General features: G+C 47.7%; 1 long non-coding RNA gene across 1 annotated transcript; it reads right to left on the bottom strand.

Annotated features, from left to right (window-relative positions):
- Positions 1-275: 275 nt before the first annotated feature.
- LOC140522190 (uncharacterized) lies at positions 276-11,914 on the bottom strand. The gene is made up of 2 exons (XR_011973247.1): positions 11,747-11,914; positions 276-791 (listed from the first exon to the last, which is right to left on the bottom strand). It is a non-coding gene; the product is annotated as an uncharacterized lncRNA (long non-coding RNA).
- Between the last annotated feature and the right edge of the window lie 99 nt (positions 11,915-12,013).

The following is a 12,013-nucleotide window of genomic DNA, read 5'->3' on the forward strand; positions in this document are numbered from 1 at the left end:
CCAGGGGCATGGCCAAATGCGCAGAAGACACGGGCAAACAAATGCCTGTAAGCCATGTCTAGTCAGAGGATTGAGAAGGTGTCTAGCTTAGCTCCCTCATTTTACAAATGAGGAAACTGAGGCTCTGGTTTATGTGATTTGGCAGAACAGAGATCCCCAACTAGCTTTTCCAGTGACAACGGGCATTCACCTAATTCCCCAGCCCTGCCTGCCTCTCAGCTCTCTAAAGAGATTCGATAAGCGAATTAGTCCAGGACTAACGAGAGACCAGGGAATCACGTCTTATTTCTCTTTATCTCCTCCCTAGTATCCACAGGGCCTTGAATGCAGCAGGCATTTAATAAATGTTTCCTCAATAATGAAATGAGTAATGAGACATAGTCAGATTGCAGAATACAGGCCAGAGGTGGGTACAGTGCAAAGACTCAGAGATTTGAACTGGGAACACCTGTGTGACCGGCTCTGGGCTCCTGGGGCTCAAAGGTCCCGGACAGCATTGCATGCCTTGTGACTCCTTGTGTTGGCCTTGAACCAGGCAGGCTTCCCAGAGTCTGCATCCTCTCTCTGGGTGGTTTCCTCCACCATACATGCCTCTCTCCATTTCCTGCCCCCCCCCTTGTCATGCCTGTTCCCCCAGTTGAGTTGTTTCCTTTGTGGGATCTTGCTGAACCCCTGATAACAGCCACCATCTCCTTCTGTGCCCCTCAGTCCTTGAGTGGATGGCGGTTGCTAGGACAGTAGTGGATTCTGGCTTTCCTCAAGAGCACCAGGCCTTGCAGACAAGGGCAGCCCTGGAGAGGAGAGGAAGCAGGGTGAGAGGGCAGGGCTGAAAGGGGGCTCGCTGTCCTAACGAAGGAGCCCTAACGAAGCTGGTCTTAGGGATAACCCAGCTGCAAGCTGACCCAATAGCAGAAATTTGGAGGCCAAGGTACTGATCCTTGCACGGCCTCCCTCATGGAGACCCTACCCAACAAATCACCCTCACATTTTATGGGACCTGGCATTGGTTCCCACTTCTGGCCACCAAGTCCTTGGCTCTACAGCTTTTACACCACTGCTTGGGTGCAATTCAATTCCACCATTTTTTGGTGGGCAAGACAGGAACCTGGATGGTTCTTCACTTGCCAAAAACCTGTTTACAAGTGACTGGAAAGTAGGGCCAAGAGGCCTTTAAAAAGTCAAGTCTGCTAAAAGGTTCGTATCCTAATGCCTACCTCCTGCTTCATGGAGAATCCCAGCACTCAAGCTGAAGGGAACCTGAGAGGCCTTCTTGTTTATCCCCCTCCTTTTACAGAGGAAGAACCAGGCCCAAAGAGGGGATAGGATTGGCCCAGGGTCACGGTTAATAAGCAATGGAACTAGGATTGGAACCCAGCTCTAGTTCTGAACAACCCTTTGCACTGACCTCAGTCACCCTTGAGTGGTGCCGCCCTGGCTTGGAGGTCAGGCCTGGGAGCCTTGGGCCACACTCACCCACTGCTTGACCAAAACCACTGTGCTCAAATGTTTTCTCCATGCAGGTTCGGACGCTATTTGTACTGAGTAGGGAAAGTGCCAGCAGGGAGTCCCCTGGCAGCAGACAAGGTCATTCCAGCAGAGTTCCCACTCTGGAATGGCCACTAATCTTCTGGGTGACTAAAGGCTCTTGGGATGGAGGAGTAAACTAGACAGAGCTTATGTGCCAGGTTTTCTGTTCCCAGGTCCCTTCAAATCTCATTTATGTTTTAAGGGCCCTTCAGCTTAATTTAAAAAATCTGCAGATGGGACAGGATTCCCAAAAGGGGAAGAGGAGGAAAGAATATTCCTTTTCACTTCCACACCATCATGGAATTAGACCCTCCTCACTGCCCCTCCATTATCAGTTGTGTACTTCCTGGGGCCCTCCATCCTTTCTCACATATACACACCCCTCCTTTCCTCCAGCTAAGAATACTTGAAACCCTCCCTGACTCAGCATGGATGGTCCATAGTGGAAAATTTCCCCATTTCAGGGATTGGACCAGAGAGAATGAGCTTGACAGAAGTGTTACCCATGGCCAGCGTTTCTGGTCAGCTTTCCCTCTTCCTACCTTCTCTGGCATAGTCTGGACTAATCAGGGTTGCCCAGCTCTTAGCAGGGAGATCTCTACCTGGGTGGACGTTGAGTTAGTCTTTTTTTGCTCAGTTGTATCCAATTCTCCATAACTCCATTTGGGGCTTTCTTAGCAAAGGTATTGGAGTGGTTCCATCTCCTTCTCCAGCTCATTTGACAAATGAGAGAACTGAGGCAAACAAGTGATTTACCCAGGGTCACTAGTAAATGTCCTGAGTCTTCCTGACTCCAGACCTGGCTCTCTGTGCACTGTGGCGCCACCTAGCAGCCCTGTGATTTTTACTAGAGTTTTATTTGACCTCACCTAGGAAATCACTTTCCCTTTGAAAGTCTCTTTACATGGACCTCTTGTCATCACAGAAGGAGGAGTATCAGAGGGATGGTAAGCCATTTTAAACAATGGCTTGGATAGAGGCAAAGATGGCAGGCTTCTCAATGGTGCAGATAATACAAATCCAGGAGGGAGAGCTTACCCTGGGTAACAAGGTCCAAACAGATCCTGGCCAGCTAAAGTGCTGGGTCTAATTTTAAAAGATGGTATTTAATAAGGATAAATATAACTGTCTCAGCTCAGACTCAGAAAGTAACTTCACAAGTGAAAAGATGGGGAAGATTGGACAGCAGTTTGAAAAGGAAGGTTTTAGTGGACCACAAGTTCAATAGGTAGCTGAGTGGTATAGTGGATAGAACACCTAGCCTAGAATCAGGAAGACATCTTCCTGAGTTCAAATTCAACCTCACACACTTACTAGCTGGGTGACCCCGGGCAAGCTTCTTCATCCTGTTTACCTCAGTTTCCTCATCTGTCAAATGAGCTGGAGAAGGAAATGGCAAACCATTGCTGTACCTTTGCCAAGAAAACCCAAAATGGGGTCATGAAGAGTCTGCCATTACTGAAAACAACTGACCAGTGACCATGGGCCCTATTAGCAGAGACATCTGTATCCAGGACTCAAGGGAACTGTCCCACTGCTCTACTGTGGTCAGACCACATGAGGGCATCAGGCTCAGGTCTGGGAGCCACATTTCAGGAGGGATGTTGAAAAACTGGAGTATCCAAAGGAGGACAACCAGTATAATGAAGGGCCTCCCCACACCTGACCCCAAATGTAGGGTTCTATTCTCCAACTTGCACTTCCCAAGGCCACTGGAGTCAGCCCCACCACCTCTGCAAGATGTTCATTTCCCATTAGCTAGGGAGAGAAGTATGAGGGGTCAAATGGACCAGACTGCAGCAGGGAGAAGTTGACTATCCAGGACCCTGCCTGGCTACTAGGCCCTCTGAGAGGAGGGACCCCCATGAACTCTCGGAGACCCTTCACTGTCATGTGCAAACCGATGCTGTCACTATCCAAGGGCAGTGTGGCTGGCTGTCCATGACATTGAGATGGACCCATTCTGTGGGCTTGAATCAACACTGAGTTAGTTCCTCTTTCTAAAGAAGTAATCTGATGTTGGGCCAAGCAACTAGAGAGCTGGCCTGGGAGCCACATAATGGCTTCTGTGGCACAGTGGGCAGAGAGAGCTCTGGGCTAAGAGTCAGAAAGACTTGAGTTCCAATCCAGCCTCAGCTACTTAATAGTTTCATGGTTCTGGGGAAGTCACTTAACTCCTCAGTGGGTCAATGAGCATTGATTAATATGTGCCAGTCACTGGGGATACAAAAAGACAAGGAGTTTATAATCTGATCAGGAGATGACATTCAAACAAACAAGCTTCTATACAGGATAAATGAATCTAATCACCAGAGGGAAGGCATTAGAATGAAAGGGGGTGAGGAAAGGCCTCCTGTGGAAGGTGGCAGCTGGAGGAAATCCTACGGCCAGTCTCTATAAGTCTCCAAAGCTGAAGTTCATCAAAGGGCTTAGGAGCATGCAGATGAGAGAGAAGGTTACCTCACTTCACCCAAAACACATACATAACAAAGGCAGAAGGGTGGTGAATGGCAGCATGTGATACAATGGATGTGAGTGGGCTGCAAGGAGGAATTCCTTGGCAAACATGGTGCCCAAGATGCTGACAGAAAGGGATCCCTCTGAGAAGGGAAGTGTAAGAGCAAGTGGTGAATAGCCCCCACTGGGAGCCACACAGGCAAGGCAGCGCAACTGAAAAACACCAGGTTTGGAGGGAAGACCTGAATACAGTCCCTGCTGGGAGTCATGCTGAGTAGCCTCTCTGAGCCTCTGTCTTACAGATGAACTTGACACACCAGAAAAGATAGCAAGGAAAAGTTAATAAAAATGGAGTTCAGAGGAGGGAAGGCCTTCTACATCTCTTCCCCTGCACCTTGCCCCTCCCCGGCAAGGAAAGGTAGCTTCCAGCATGGAACTGGAAAGACAATGACCATGTCAGGATGAGGCAGAACCCTTACAGAATTCCAAAATTTGGATCTCCCTTGATACCATCCCCTGGCCATGTGACTTCATATTCTCCTCTGACAGGTTTTCCCTCAAAAAACTTATTGAGCACGCACAGTAATTTTCTGACCTTCACCTCCCTGTATTAGGTCACACACACCGCCCTCATCAAAGTGTGGAAATAAAACTTATTTCCTGTTTCCCACATCAGTCTCTTCCTATATAAAAATGAGGTCCTTGGACTCAATGGTCTCTAAAGTCCTTTCCAGCTTTATATCTTAGAATCCCAGGAGCCAATTAGATCCTAATTTCTGATGTTAAGCCTTTGATAGAACTTGGGTGGCAAGAACTTACTCTTTTGGGAGACAGCCTTTCCAAAGGTGCAGAGGCCAGAGATAGAATACTGAGTTTAAGGATGTCAAGGACACCAGTTGGAGCACAGTTTATGGAGGCTAGACATACAAAATCCATATTTTGGACTGAGTCCTGGAGCCATATTGTGAAGACCTGGCAGTCAGAAGGCCAGAGCTCTAGCCCTCATCCAGCTGCATGTCTTTGTATCTGGCACAATCTCCACCTATAAAAATCAACTGTTCAGACCAAAGGGTTCCTTCAATTCAGTGTGAATCTAAACAGACCAACCTGGGGTTCTTAGTGCCCCCTGGTGTCTGACACTAAAACACTCAGAGACATACAAGGATTGGGTCATTTTACCTACAATTGTAATCAGCCTCCAGAATGCAGGAGGACACACATTTGTCCTCTCCCGTCTCATTCTCTCCATGCACCTCTCAGGGCTATACCTGTTTTTTGGTGTCAGGCCTAGAGGCCTAAGGGCTACCCGAGTCTTACCTTACCTATTGCAGGTCTTCGGCTGGCCAAACCAGATAAACGTATGAGAGAAGAGACTTTCCAGAGTCAAACAAGGGTTAGGCTTTATTCAGGGTCTTGGTTACATGTGCAGGGGGAATTCTTCCTCAGGAGAGAGGAATCCTCTTCCCAAGGAGGCAAAGATCTTACAGTAAGAGATTGGAAATGGGAGTGGGAGAGGGGAGAGGGGAGAGGGAAGAAAGGAGAGGGGAGAGGGGAGACGGGAGAGGGGCCTTCTATCCTCTAAGGGCCCCTCAGCGCTAAGAGTGCCTTCAGGCTTTCCTGACCCTACTTAAGCTCTCCCGCTGCATAGTTTGCACCTGAATACCGTGCCTGTTAGACAACAATAGGTGTGCTCAGACCCCGGGCCAATCTCGAGGGCGGGGATGCTCTCTCCCAGCATGTTCCCACGGGAAGAGGTGGAAATGCACGAGATAGCCCGGGTCTCACACCTCAATTCCCTGCTGTTCCCTGGGGGGCCTCATGAGAACTCTAAGGTTTAGAAGTCCTCACTTTTACCTGCCCAAGACTGTCCACATGGAACTGAGCTTACACCCCCAACATTTTGGTGCATTCGTTTACCTCCCAAATGCCTTTCTCTGCAATGGAAAGAATCTAAATAAGTTACACACCAACATACTGGTCCTCTCTGAAGCATACCTCACTCTGCATCCATCCATAACCCACCACTTCTACCCTGAGAGTGACGCTCACCCCCAGTTTTCTGATCAGAGCTCAGAAGTTCATCAGTGCTGTTTTCCTTTACATTACTGTGGCCATTCTGTATTTCTTCTCTTGGTGCTGCTTACTGCATCTCTTGGCATTGGCTCCTAGAGGCTTTCCCGAGTTTCTCCAAATTCATCATATCATTTCTTATGCACAGCAATGGTCCTTCATGTGCTGCGACTTCAGTGTGGCCAGTCTGCAGGCACCCATATTAGGGCCATTTCTTGTCTACAACAGAAAGCTCTGCTCTGGACACTTCTGCACCTATGGCGCTTTACTCTTTGATTCATTTCACTGAATTTTGTTTTCATTCTCTGGGAGGAGGGGGAAGATACAGTGGAAGACAGAAGTGATGCAAAAACAGAAGACATCATCAGAAAAGCGACTTAAAGCCTCTAAAAGAGCCCCTGGGCCAGCCCAGACCCTTGCTGGAGTAATACGTTAAGCTCCAGGTGCCAGAGTTTAAGAAGGATGTTAACTAGCTGGCAAGCGTCCAAGGAGAAGGTGACCATGGGGAAGGGCTATAGGAAGATCCATTGAAGAAACTGGGAATATTTGTCCTGGATGAGAGGGGATTTGGGGGGGGCATCATAGCTATCTTCAATCATTTGAGGAGCTGTGGAAGGGGGATCAGTCTTGTTCTACTTGGCCCTAGAGAGTGGCTAGATGATGCAGTGGATAGAGCACCAGGCCTGGGGTCAGGAAGACTTCATCTTCCTGAACTTAAATCTAGCCTCAGACACTTCCTAGCTGTGTGACCCTGGACAAGTCACTTCACCCTGTTTGCCTCAGTTTTCTCATCTGTATGTGTTCATCCTTCTTTGCCAAAGAAGACCATGACATTAGAGAAATAATGACAAGACTTGCACTTGACTTTGTTTTGAGTGAAGAAGGGCTGTGCAGGTCACCAGCCTCACTTCTCCTCCAGAGCCATCTGAATCCAGTGACCAGATATTCATCAGGATGACTGGAGATGACCCAGGATGAGGCAATTGGGGTTAAGTGACTTGCTGAAGGTCACATAGCTAGTGGGAGTCAAGTGTCTGAGATGAGATTTGAACTCAGGTCCTCCTGACTCTTGCACTGGTGCTCTATCCACTGTACCACCTAGCTGCCCTCTCATCTGTAAAAGGAGCTGGAGAAGGAATGACAAACCCCTCTTAGTATCTTTGCCAAGAAAATTCCAAATGGGGTTGCCAAGAGTTGGACATGATTGAAATGCCCTCTAGTGGTCAGCACCGGGAACAACAAGAAGGAGGCATTGAACCAGACAGACTCTTCTATGTAAGGAAACTCCTGAAGAGTTCAACTCCAGGTATCACCGCAGAATGGGCCTCCTTGAGAGCTAGTGAGTTCCCCATCACTGGAGGTCTTCCAGGAAAAGTTGTTTGACTACTTGTAGATGAGATTCCTGATCATATGGCTTAGACTACAGTTCAGCACTTCTTAACTGTGGATCAAAAATTTGGCAACTGTAAAAGGTTAACAAATATGCAATGACCAAAAATTAATTAAAAATTTAAAATTGTGATGAATCTGCACTTTACACTGTGCATGATCTCCAGCCACACAATGCCAACCAACACAGTCCAAACCAAAAAGAGGTTGCAGGTGGGAAAAGTTTCAGAAGCTCGGGACCTACATGTCCCTAGAAGTCACTTCCAACTCCAAAACTGTCATTCTTGCACCTGAAACAAGCAGAATCTGGCTGCCAAGATTAGATTTAGAGCTTAAAGGGGCCCTAGAAGTCATCAAGTCAGATTTGTATTCAGGTTCTGCCATTTAGAAATTCTATAGTAACTACTATCTTCCAGGCATTATCACTTTAAAATTATTTCAACTGATCACAACAACCCTGCCAAGTAGGTGCTGTTATCTCCATTTTACAGATGAGGAAACTGAGGCAAACAGCAGTTAAGTGACTTGGCTAGTGTCTAAGGCCAGATTTGAACCTAGGTCTCCTTGACTGCAGCCCTAGCACTCTATCCATTCTATCCAACCTTACCTCCCTGGGACTCAGTTTTCTCATTTGCTAAAGGCTAATAATGATACTTCCAACCTCATTGCACCACTCTTCCATAATGTATGGAGCTAAAAAGGGGCTTTGAAATTATCTGATATAAACTCTTCATTTTACAGATGAGGAAACTGAGATCCAGGGAGCACAGCGGCTTGCCCAGGTCATACAGCCAGTGGGTAGCAGAGCTGGCCTTCTAAGCCAGGTCTTCCCAGTTCTTTCTACTCCACCCAAGGACACAGGGGTGATGTCTATACACATCTTAGCTTTGCCCAATCCTGCCAGCTGTAAGCACTCTCTCCTTCTGGACATTTTATACACACACACACACACACACACACACACACACACACACATACACATACCCATATATACATACATACATCCTCTGGACATTTTGTATAGGTATACATACATATATGTACGCATACATACATATGTACATATATCTTTAATTCAATTAACTCAATTTGTTCCTTTCTAATTTTCAAGGAGTTTGTTGCCTGGGCAGATTTGATGCCTCTTCTGCCAAGCTATTCATTTCCTTTTCAATTCTTTCTTCCATAGCTCTCATTTCATTTGCAAAAATGTTTTTAACTCATTAAAGAAAAAAACAAAAAAAACCTGCTTCATCTTTTCCAGGAATTCTAGTTGAATGTGTACCCAGGTTGTTTCTCTTGAGGCTTTGCTTGGAGATGTTTTGGAGTTATTCTCTTCTGCCTTGGTGATAGCATCCCTGTCACTAAAATAGCTTTTTATGGTGGGATCCTTTTTTGGGGGGCAGCAGGTTCATTTTTCCAGCCTATTTCCTGACTTCAGGCTTGTATTAGGGCCAGACTCTATGTGCTTTTGGAGGGAACATCTGGACTGGTCCTGTTGCTGTCTTCTTAGGGTACTGAATGTTATGTTATTCCAGGATCTCAGGGACAATTCAAGCTGGAGACCCATAAGCTTTCAGTGCTCCCAAAGTGGTCTAATCCAAAGCAAAATCTAATCGTTGTCCTCCTCAGCCCAGCCCAAGTCTGAGCTCTATAAGTTCCTGACCACGGTTTGGGTCTGAGCATCAGTAGATGCTGCTGGAACCAGCCCCTACCAGTCAGCTGGAACACTCTGTGCGTTCAGAGTGATAGAATTATAGGCTCCTCTTTAGACTGAGTTTCCTGCCCTGGTTACTCTTCCATAGGCTGGGCAAGAAGCTGGAACTGAGATCCTGCTCTTCTTCTGAGATCTGAGCCATACTACTGCTGCTGCTGATGGCATCTAAGCTTGCCTCTATGTACATCAACTCAGGCCCTCCTCAGCTGCTCCTTACCCCAGAATGCCATCCCTGAGAACAGGTCTCCTCCTCCATCCACCTTGATCTTAGACCTGGAACTGATTAGTGTTGGCACCTGTTCCTCTCCTGCCACTCAGGGGTGGGTCTGACCTCCTTTCACCCTGGTCCACAACACTGGAGGGCTTCTGGCCAGATCCCTTTCTGTCTATTTTCCTAGACCAAATTGGGCTGGCAAAACAACTCAATATGATTTTTTTTCATGGATTTCTCCATCCAGATTAGATCTGGCACATTTTCCAGATCTGCTTAGGGAAGGTGGGGGATTGGGACCCTGGAATACTGGCTGTGAGGCCTCCTGCTACTTGGTTCCTCGGTTCCTCCATCCTAATAAGGAAAGCGGCAGCCCAGAGAGTGTCATTTGGATCTGGGAAGTTTCAGGATGGTACAAACAATGGAGGAGTTCATCCTTTTGAGGAATAGCAGAGTATGGATTGATTATTTTTCCCAGCACAGTCAATTAATAAACTTTATTAAGCACATACCAAACGATGCCAGGTACTGTGCTAAGTGCTGAGGATGCTACAGCCCCTGCTATTAAGGGGTGTACTGTCTCATGGGGGAGATGATGTGCAGACAACTATGAACCAACAAAGAAGACAATGGCATTAAAGGCGCATCTAGAAGCCTTCAGGTAGAAGGTGGGATTTTAGTGGAACAAGAGGTAAAAGTCATAGCTTAGGGAAGGGATGATACCTATGGCAGAAACCTGACCAGAGACTACTGGGGTGTGTCTAGGGGTCCCTCCCTACCCTGATCTACCTAGTCAGAATCCAAAGTAGAGAAGCAAAGTCAGAGGCAGAGGGTGGGGATGAACAAGTTAGCCCTCAGCAGCATTGCAGAAAGATGGTCAGAGGGCATCAAATCCAATCACCCTGAGCTTGAAAGTGGGTTAGAGTCAGCAAAAATTTATACTTCTAGATCTAGGCCTGAAAGGAAACTTAGGAGTCATCTGGCTTCAAATACTCATTTTATAGCTGAGGAAACTGAGGCCCAGAGAAGTCACCATTAAGAGATTTACCAAGGTTCACTTGTGTGGTAAATTATTTCTAGGATTTCATCTCTGGTCCTGTGACCGCAAGGTCAATGAGTGCTCTCTCCACTGAGCATCAATAAAATTTTTTAACTTTGGGAATTTTTTCGATATTAAAAAATTATAAATCAGAGGTTTAGGGCAGTTAGGTGGTGCAGTGGATAGAGCACCAGCCCTGGAGTCAGGAGGATCTGAGTTCAAATCCTGCTTAAGACGCTTGACACTTCCTAGTTGTGTAACCCTGGACAAGTCATTTAACCCCCATTGCCTTGAAAATAAATAAATAAATAAAAGAGGGTTTGAACTGATTAACAACAATGTTGTTGTCCTTTGTTCTTGAAGAGGACCATGACATCAGGGAGGTGATGCTATGACATGCAGGTGAATTGGATCGAAGTGATTTTGACGAGACTATGAGTGTAGAATATTGCAGCTCCTGCCAGACACAAGCTGGTGCATGGATAGCTTGGCTAAACCGTTTTCTTTTCTTTCCTTCTAATTCTCTGTTAACAGAGCCGGCAAGGCAGGTGAATTCTTACACCTCAGAAACCGGCAATCCCTACAAATCAGCGCTTGATTTGTCGTTGGTTTCTTAATTGACTACATTTTAAAAGTGTTAATAATCAGATTTAACTTAAAAGTGTTTGTGCAAATCTTCCCCCCTCCTCCCCCCCGGAAGCCTGTTTGTTCCACTACCATTATCTTCATGGTCATGTTTGGAAATGAAATCCGTGTGAAAATGGAAGAAAACAGGCATGGATACAAAGTTGCAAAGGAGATACAATGTAACTTTTAAAATAAGGGCAACTTTGTATGTTTGTATACGAGCCTGTTCCCGCGAATTCCTGGGCGGAAAAATGGGAGGCAGGGCGGTCCTCAGGGGGCAGACCGGTTTTTGCCCTTCTGGATATGCCCAGGTTAGCAGGTGCCCGGTAAACAGTAGGCGTTTAATAAATGCTGGCTGCCCACGGCAAAGGAAAAAGTTTAGGTTTGAGTTACTGTTTTCAGTTGCAGCTACTTTCCCCTCCTCGCTCCCACCCTGGGGGTCCCTTCCACAATTGAGGAGCCCCCAGAGGACGCTGGAGGTGAAGGGGAAAAGGGCCCCCCCGGCCCGAGGCAAGGGACTCACTGCAGTCCCAAGGCTTTTGTCGCTTTCCTGGAGTCACAGGCTCAAACCGCGCGTGCGCACTGGCTTGGTTCTGTTCCCTCCTACCCGGTACTGGCTCGGCTCCTGCTAATGGGAAAATTACCGCGCTTGCGCGATGGAGCTGGGGCGGCGGGGGCGGGGGGGGTTGGGGAAGTGGGAAAGATGGCCGACCTTTTTGGCGCCTGCGCGTTGGAGCAGGGAACTACGAGCCGGCTTCTACGTGGAGGCGGAGGAGACGGAGAGAGCTTCTGTTTGGAGCTTTGGGGAAGGCGGGGTGGAGCGCGTCAGGCCTTCGGAATCGGCGCCTGCGCGCTGCGCCGCGGTGCGGGCGCGCTCTCCGGCCCCGGCGCTTGCGCGCTGGCAGCCTTGTCCTCCTCTCTGCACGCCTGCGCGCTGGGGTCGCCGCGGGGGCGGGAGCGGGGAGCGTGCGGACGCGCG

Source organism: Notamacropus eugenii, chromosome 2 (genome assembly GCF_028372415.1).
Source record: "Notamacropus eugenii isolate mMacEug1 chromosome 2, mMacEug1.pri_v2, whole genome shotgun sequence".
Lineage (NCBI taxonomy): Eukaryota > Metazoa > Chordata > Mammalia > Diprotodontia > Macropodidae > Notamacropus > Notamacropus eugenii.